At 44.0% G+C, this 5,952-nt stretch overlaps 1 pseudogene; it reads left to right on the top strand.

Moving 5' to 3' along the window:
• Positions 1–5,492: 5,492 nt before the first annotated feature.
• LOC101836826 lies at positions 5,493–5,704 on the top strand (annotated as a pseudogene).
• Positions 5,705–5,952: the final 248 nt, after the last annotated feature.

Below are 5,952 nucleotides of genomic sequence, written 5' to 3'. Positions count from 1 at the left end.
ATAAAAAGGTTAGCTTACGGTGAAATGTTATGTGGCGCCTTTCCGTGACTGTTTACAGTTCTTTTTCTTTTCTATTTTTTTTTCATTTTGGTTTTTCGAGACACGATTTCTCTGTGTAGCTTTGGAGGCTGGTCTGGAACTCGCTCTGTAGACCAGGCTAGCCTTGAACTCACAGAGATCCACCTGCCTCTGCCTCCTGAGTGCTGGGATTAAAGGCGTGCACCACCAATGTCTGGCTGTTTACAGTTCGTCTGCATACCAGTTAAATTGGAGTCTGAAAAAACAAAATGAACTACACTGGGGGAGTCTTGTTTTAAAATGCAGAGGTGGGAGGAGTCACTCTGAATGTGGGTGTGGCCATTCTGTGGGCTTGGAACCTGGGCTGAATAAAAAGGCGGAAGCAAGGGGAGGCCCAGCTCTGGTCTGGCTTTGCATCCTGGCTGTGGAGCTAGTATGACCTGTCTGAGTCTGTGCGACCTATAGCTGGCCATCTCAAGCTGCTGCTACTATAGTTTCTATGTTCCTGCTGAACTCTACCCTCCAGCTGCGAGCCAAAATAAGCCCTTCCCTAAGATGCTTTCCTTTCGTCGGGTATTTTGTGACAGCAATGAACAAAGCAACCAATACAAGGAATATTTCCTTGAAATGTGAGGGGAAAATATCTGTGTCTGTATGACATAACGTTCCTGGTAACACTTAGGTAGCATAGTTTGGCAAGGACTAGGATTTGTAATTAGGATAGAGTCTCATAATTTTGATAAGGAAAATCTCCTGGCATTTATTCAGTTCAGTAGCTCATCAATTATTTGGATGGGTTATTTTTGGTGCTGGAGACAGAGCCCAAGACCTCATACATGTTTGGGAAGTGCTCCACCATTAAAGCACACCTACCCGGGAATAGGTCTCTGATGCTGGTCTATGTAATCTACAAAGTGTCCCACAGAAGTGGGATTACATGGCTGAAGGAGACAAGCTGTCTGATAAAACAAACAAACAAAAAAACTATACTTTGACCATTCTATTTGTAAAAGACTTATAATGGACTCAGTAACCCAAAATACAATTTCCCACCATCTATAACTGTAGATGTAAGAGTCTCTCTACTGTCATTTGATTCTTTATAATTTTTACAAGAGGATAGTATAAATATCTCAGTTGATTTATGTTTTGTTTTTGAAGTAGGATCTCATGTAGTCTAGGCTAGCCTTGAACTCACTATGTAGCTGAGTATGACTTTCAAATTCTGATCCTCCTGGCTCGACTTCCCAAGTGTCAGGATTACAGGTGTGAACAACTACTTCCTCTTTCTCACCTGGTACTGAGAATTGAACCTAGACCCTCAGGTATGCTAGGCAGACACTCCATCAGCAAAGCTAATCCACAGTCCCACACAGTTGATATTTTGTTCATAATGTTATTACTTCGCCAGGCTGCTTTTGAGGTATTTGGGAATTTATCCAATTACTTTCATATTGTTTTCATTTTCTAATTGTTGTTTGACCCAGAGATGGTTGGTTCTTTTCTTTATAACTCGGGCAAATTCCCTGGAGACATGACCCAATCTAAGTTCCTAAATTTAGCCTTGGTAGAAACACTGACAATTTTCATATTTAAGTGCTCTTGAATGAATATGTTTAGCTGGTGGATATTAAAACATATGCAACATGCAAAAGCTTAGCCATTTAATTTCAGACATCTGGGGGATGGGTGTGAAGACTAGAAATGAAACCTATGTGTGTTATAGCATATTGACTTAGTATTTCTCAAGAAGCCAGGTAAGGCTTGATGTATATATCTGCAATCCAAGTACTCAAGCAACTGAGGCAGAAGGGTTGCTGTGAGTGTTAGATTAGCCTGAGTACACAGAGAATATGACACTATCCTGGGTATGAGGTGAGACCCTCAACAACAAAAACAAAACAAAAAACTGAATAGGAGTATAAATTTTTTTCTTGTCATATATGTAGATCATTTAATGTGCAGTTGCTACTAAAAGCAACCAGAGTTCATTCACTTTTTCAGGAAGGTCTATAACTTGTCCTGTATGCCAGATGCTGTGTTGGGCACTTGGAACATGGAGGTGAATTTGAGTGGTTTCTACCTTGGTGGGATTGGTAGTCTCCCTGGCGAGACAAATGCATTAATTAACACCCAGAATTAGAGTGAAATGATTAGAACATCAAATTCTACTTATAGCAAATTAACTCCAAACTTACTACAATAAACGTTCAAAGAAGGCATAGCTGCTACTATATGGGAATCTTACATATTCATACTGGATTGAGTGAGGTGGAGTGGTCAGAAGTAGAGACTCTTCAAGCAGGTTGAGGTAGGCAAAAGAATGGCTCTCCAAAGACATCCATTCGTTTCGGGATATTTGATCTCACTATGAAACCCAGAGACTGTGTCAATAAAATCCACCATGGATCAGGAGACAGAACCAGCAACTGGTTGACAGGAATTAGCCATGGAGAGGACAGAAGAGCCAGGACAGATAGAGAGACACACAGGAAGGAGTAGGGAGGGACTTGAAGATTCAGTCTTTTCTGGTTTGGGACAAGTGGAGAGACATAGATCTCTGGCCAAAAAGGAAGGTCAGCTGGTTTCTTCTCAGCTTCTCCAATCTAACAAGTATTCACTCCAACATCTGACTCCCGAGTCTTTATTGGTAAAAAGAACTATAGAGATTTTGTTAAAAAACTACACATGGCAGCCATGCCCAGCCGGTGCCAGTAGGACCGGAAATCCTGCCAGACCACAGTCTGAACTGCAGGGTGGTGACTGTGGAGCCTTGGGGGTGTAGATAGTAGTTAAAATATCAGTAGATAACCCAACAGAAAAACAACATCCATGCCCTAATCTCCAGGAGCTGCGACTATGTAGGTGGCAAGGGAGACTTTGTGGAGAGTGTTAAGCGGGGAGTATTATCTATTTGGAGCCAATGTAATCTACAAGAGTGTCAGAGCCAGGAGGAGAGGCTGGCAGAAGCAAAGGGTGGGATGATGTCATTGTGGAGAAGGAGCCTGGAACCAAGGAAATTGGGCAGTGGTTGGGGTTAGACGTGGGCAGAAACCTCTGCCATTGAGAACCAGCCTGCCGACACTTTGAGACCGTATGAGAAGGGAATCCGATTGTATTGTGTTGAGCTGTAAGTTTGCGGTAGCCTGTGAGAGCATCAGTAGAAAACGGACACAGGGGCTCATCGTTGTCCTCGACAACATGCAACTGTTGCATGTGCACAGGAGCCTTCATCCTCTGCATACCTGTTTCCCTTTCTTGTAATGATTGCCACTGTCTCAGCAGTCAATAACCCCAAGCCTTCCACAGACTCTCCAGAACCTTCTGACTACCACTTCTCATTCCTGTTCTCTTTCCTGCCCTCTTCTACTCTCTCACCAAGTCTCATAATCCCACAGCCTCACCCTCCAGCACAGGAATTCCACCACCTGTCCACTGTTCCTGGCTCCCTGATGTCCCCATCTCTTTCCACCCCAATTTAGAGTTCTCCGGCAGTCACTATAAACACTCCCCCACCCACACAGTAGACTTCCTGGCTTCTCCATCACTTTGACACATTTGCTTGCCAGAATTCCACCCCTGCTTCTGTCCAGTTTTCAGCCTACTCCTTGCCTGCGCTTGGACAGCTGAATGTGACTGAAGAAAAACACTAGCAGGCTGTCCGGCTGTCCTATGCCTCCACAGGACACGCCTCCCACCTCCATGACAACTTTAGGCATGCTCCTCCTCCGATGTTTGCACAGATTCTTCCTTCCTTCTTCTTTACCCCTAACTTGCTTCAGACTTGACCAAGGCAAACAGGACCATCCTTTGTAATGGCTCCTCCCACGCACGGCTCTCAAATTGTGGCATGAATCTGTAGTACTAGCTACTCGGGGAGTAAGGAAGGAAATAGTTAGAAACCAGCCTAAGTGACAGAGAGAGACAGAAAGAGAGAGAGAGAGAGGGAGAGAGAGAGAGAGAGAGAGAGAGAGAGAGAGAGAGAGAGAGAGAGAGAGAGAGAGAGAGAGAGAGAGAGAGAGAGAGAGAGAGAGACTTAAAGGTTCTTCCAGCTTCTGACAACAGACTAGGGACTGCATCTTTGGGAAAAGTCCAGATCTAAATCATAGCACACCCCACATATAATCATCAACCAGTTCTACCAGCTGTATTCCACAGTGGGTTCAGAGTCCAGCCACTTGGCAGCCCCGTCTCTACAACCATGGTGCCAGCTACCAGCCATCAGCTGTTAGCATTCCTCTTTTGAGCTACTGTATCACTCTCATGATTGGTCTGTTTGTTTCTACTCTCCCTGCCTGTCCCATAGGGAGAGCCAGCTTTCAGCATAGAAGTTACTTATTTAACGAATTTGTTAACAGAGTATTGACTTTGTTTAAAATATGGAATCCATTTTCATGTCTGCTCTGCTTCCCCAGAGTTAATGCAGAAGCCTCTGTAGAGGCCACCTCTGAGTTTATTTCCTAGCTACCTGTTCTGGTCACTGTTCTCCAGCTACTCTGGCCTCCTTGCTGTTCCCTAATATATTCGCCAAATATGCTTCCGTCTTAGGGAGTGTACTTTGAGGCCCACTCTGGAATATGCCCTCCCCTAATCTTTCTCTTTCAGGGCTCTGCTAAATTTCACTGTCTCAGTGAGATCTCAGTAAAACAGCAATGCCCACTCCTTCCTGTTCTCTGGCCCTTACTCTGTTCTCCTTCATGGTGTCTATTTATGCCTTAATGATACGCTCAAGTATTTACTTCCCTGCTTTTTTATGGTCTAACCCCATCCACTAGAATGTAAACTCAACGAAAGCAGGAATTTGGAATTATTTTATTTATTGTGTTGGTCCCAGTGTTCAGTAGTTGGTAGATGCTCAACAGACATTTGAAGAATGCATAGGATTGCTAAGTAAGATATATGGGGATAAATATTCCCACGGGATATTTGGGTATACTTGTACAAAAATTATTTGTTGTTTATTTGACATTCAAATATAACTGAATGTCCTGTATTTTTATTTACTAAATCTAGCAATGCTATGAATGAATAAACTCTCAGAGTCTTAAGGAATGAATAGAATTCCGGAGGAAGACAAGGGGTAAGAGAGGTCAGTCTGGCTGAACTTGCAAAGGCACACAGTGTGAAAGCAGTATCATGGATTCAGAGAAGGGTTATTTAGAAAAGCCAGCCAGAGCTGGGTGGTGGCGCACGCCTTTAATCCCAGCACTTGGGAGGCAGAGGCAGTCAGATCTTTGTGAGTTCAAGGCCTGCCTGGTCTACATAGTGAGTTCCAGGACAGCTAGAGCTACAAAGTGAGACCCTGTCTCAAATAAGAAAGAAAGAAAGGAAGAAAGGAAGGAAGGAAGGAAGGAAGGAAGGAAGGAAGGAAGGAAGGAAGGAAGGAAGGAAGGGAAGAGCGCATGCGTGTAAAGGAAGGGGAAGAGCGCATGCGTGTGCTGGCTCGCTCCTTTCTCCTCTTGGGCCGGCTGAAGGCAAGATGGGTCACCAGCAGCTCTACTGGAGTCACCCGCGAAGTTCAGCCAGGGCTCGCGCTCTTTCTGCATCTGCTCTAACCGCCACGGCCTGATCCGGAAATATGGGCTGAACATGTGCCATTAGTGCTTCCGTCACTACGCCAAGGACATAGGCTTCATTAAGTTGGACTAAGCAACTTTGAATGGATTATTCAAAACTGTCTACCCAGTGAAACAGATCATGCTCGTCTTTGTACATAAAGAATAAAAAAAAAATGAAGACCTTCAACAACCAAAAAAAAAAAAAAAAAAAAAAGAAAGGAAGAAAGGAAGGAAGGAAGAAGAAAGAGAGGGCAAAGGAAAGATAGTTCTCAACTCTGCTAGAAGCACTTGGCTGGAGAATACACTTATGAAGGACATATGGAGCTAGGCATGGTGACACATGTTAAAATCCTAGCACTCAGGAGGTGAAGATGGG

This window comes from Mesocricetus auratus, unplaced genomic scaffold, assembly GCF_017639785.1.
Source record: "Mesocricetus auratus isolate SY011 unplaced genomic scaffold, BCM_Maur_2.0 Super-Scaffold_100676, whole genome shotgun sequence".
Taxonomy (NCBI): domain Eukaryota; kingdom Metazoa; phylum Chordata; class Mammalia; order Rodentia; family Cricetidae; genus Mesocricetus; species Mesocricetus auratus.
This window is presented reverse-complemented; position numbering and strand designations above follow the sequence as displayed.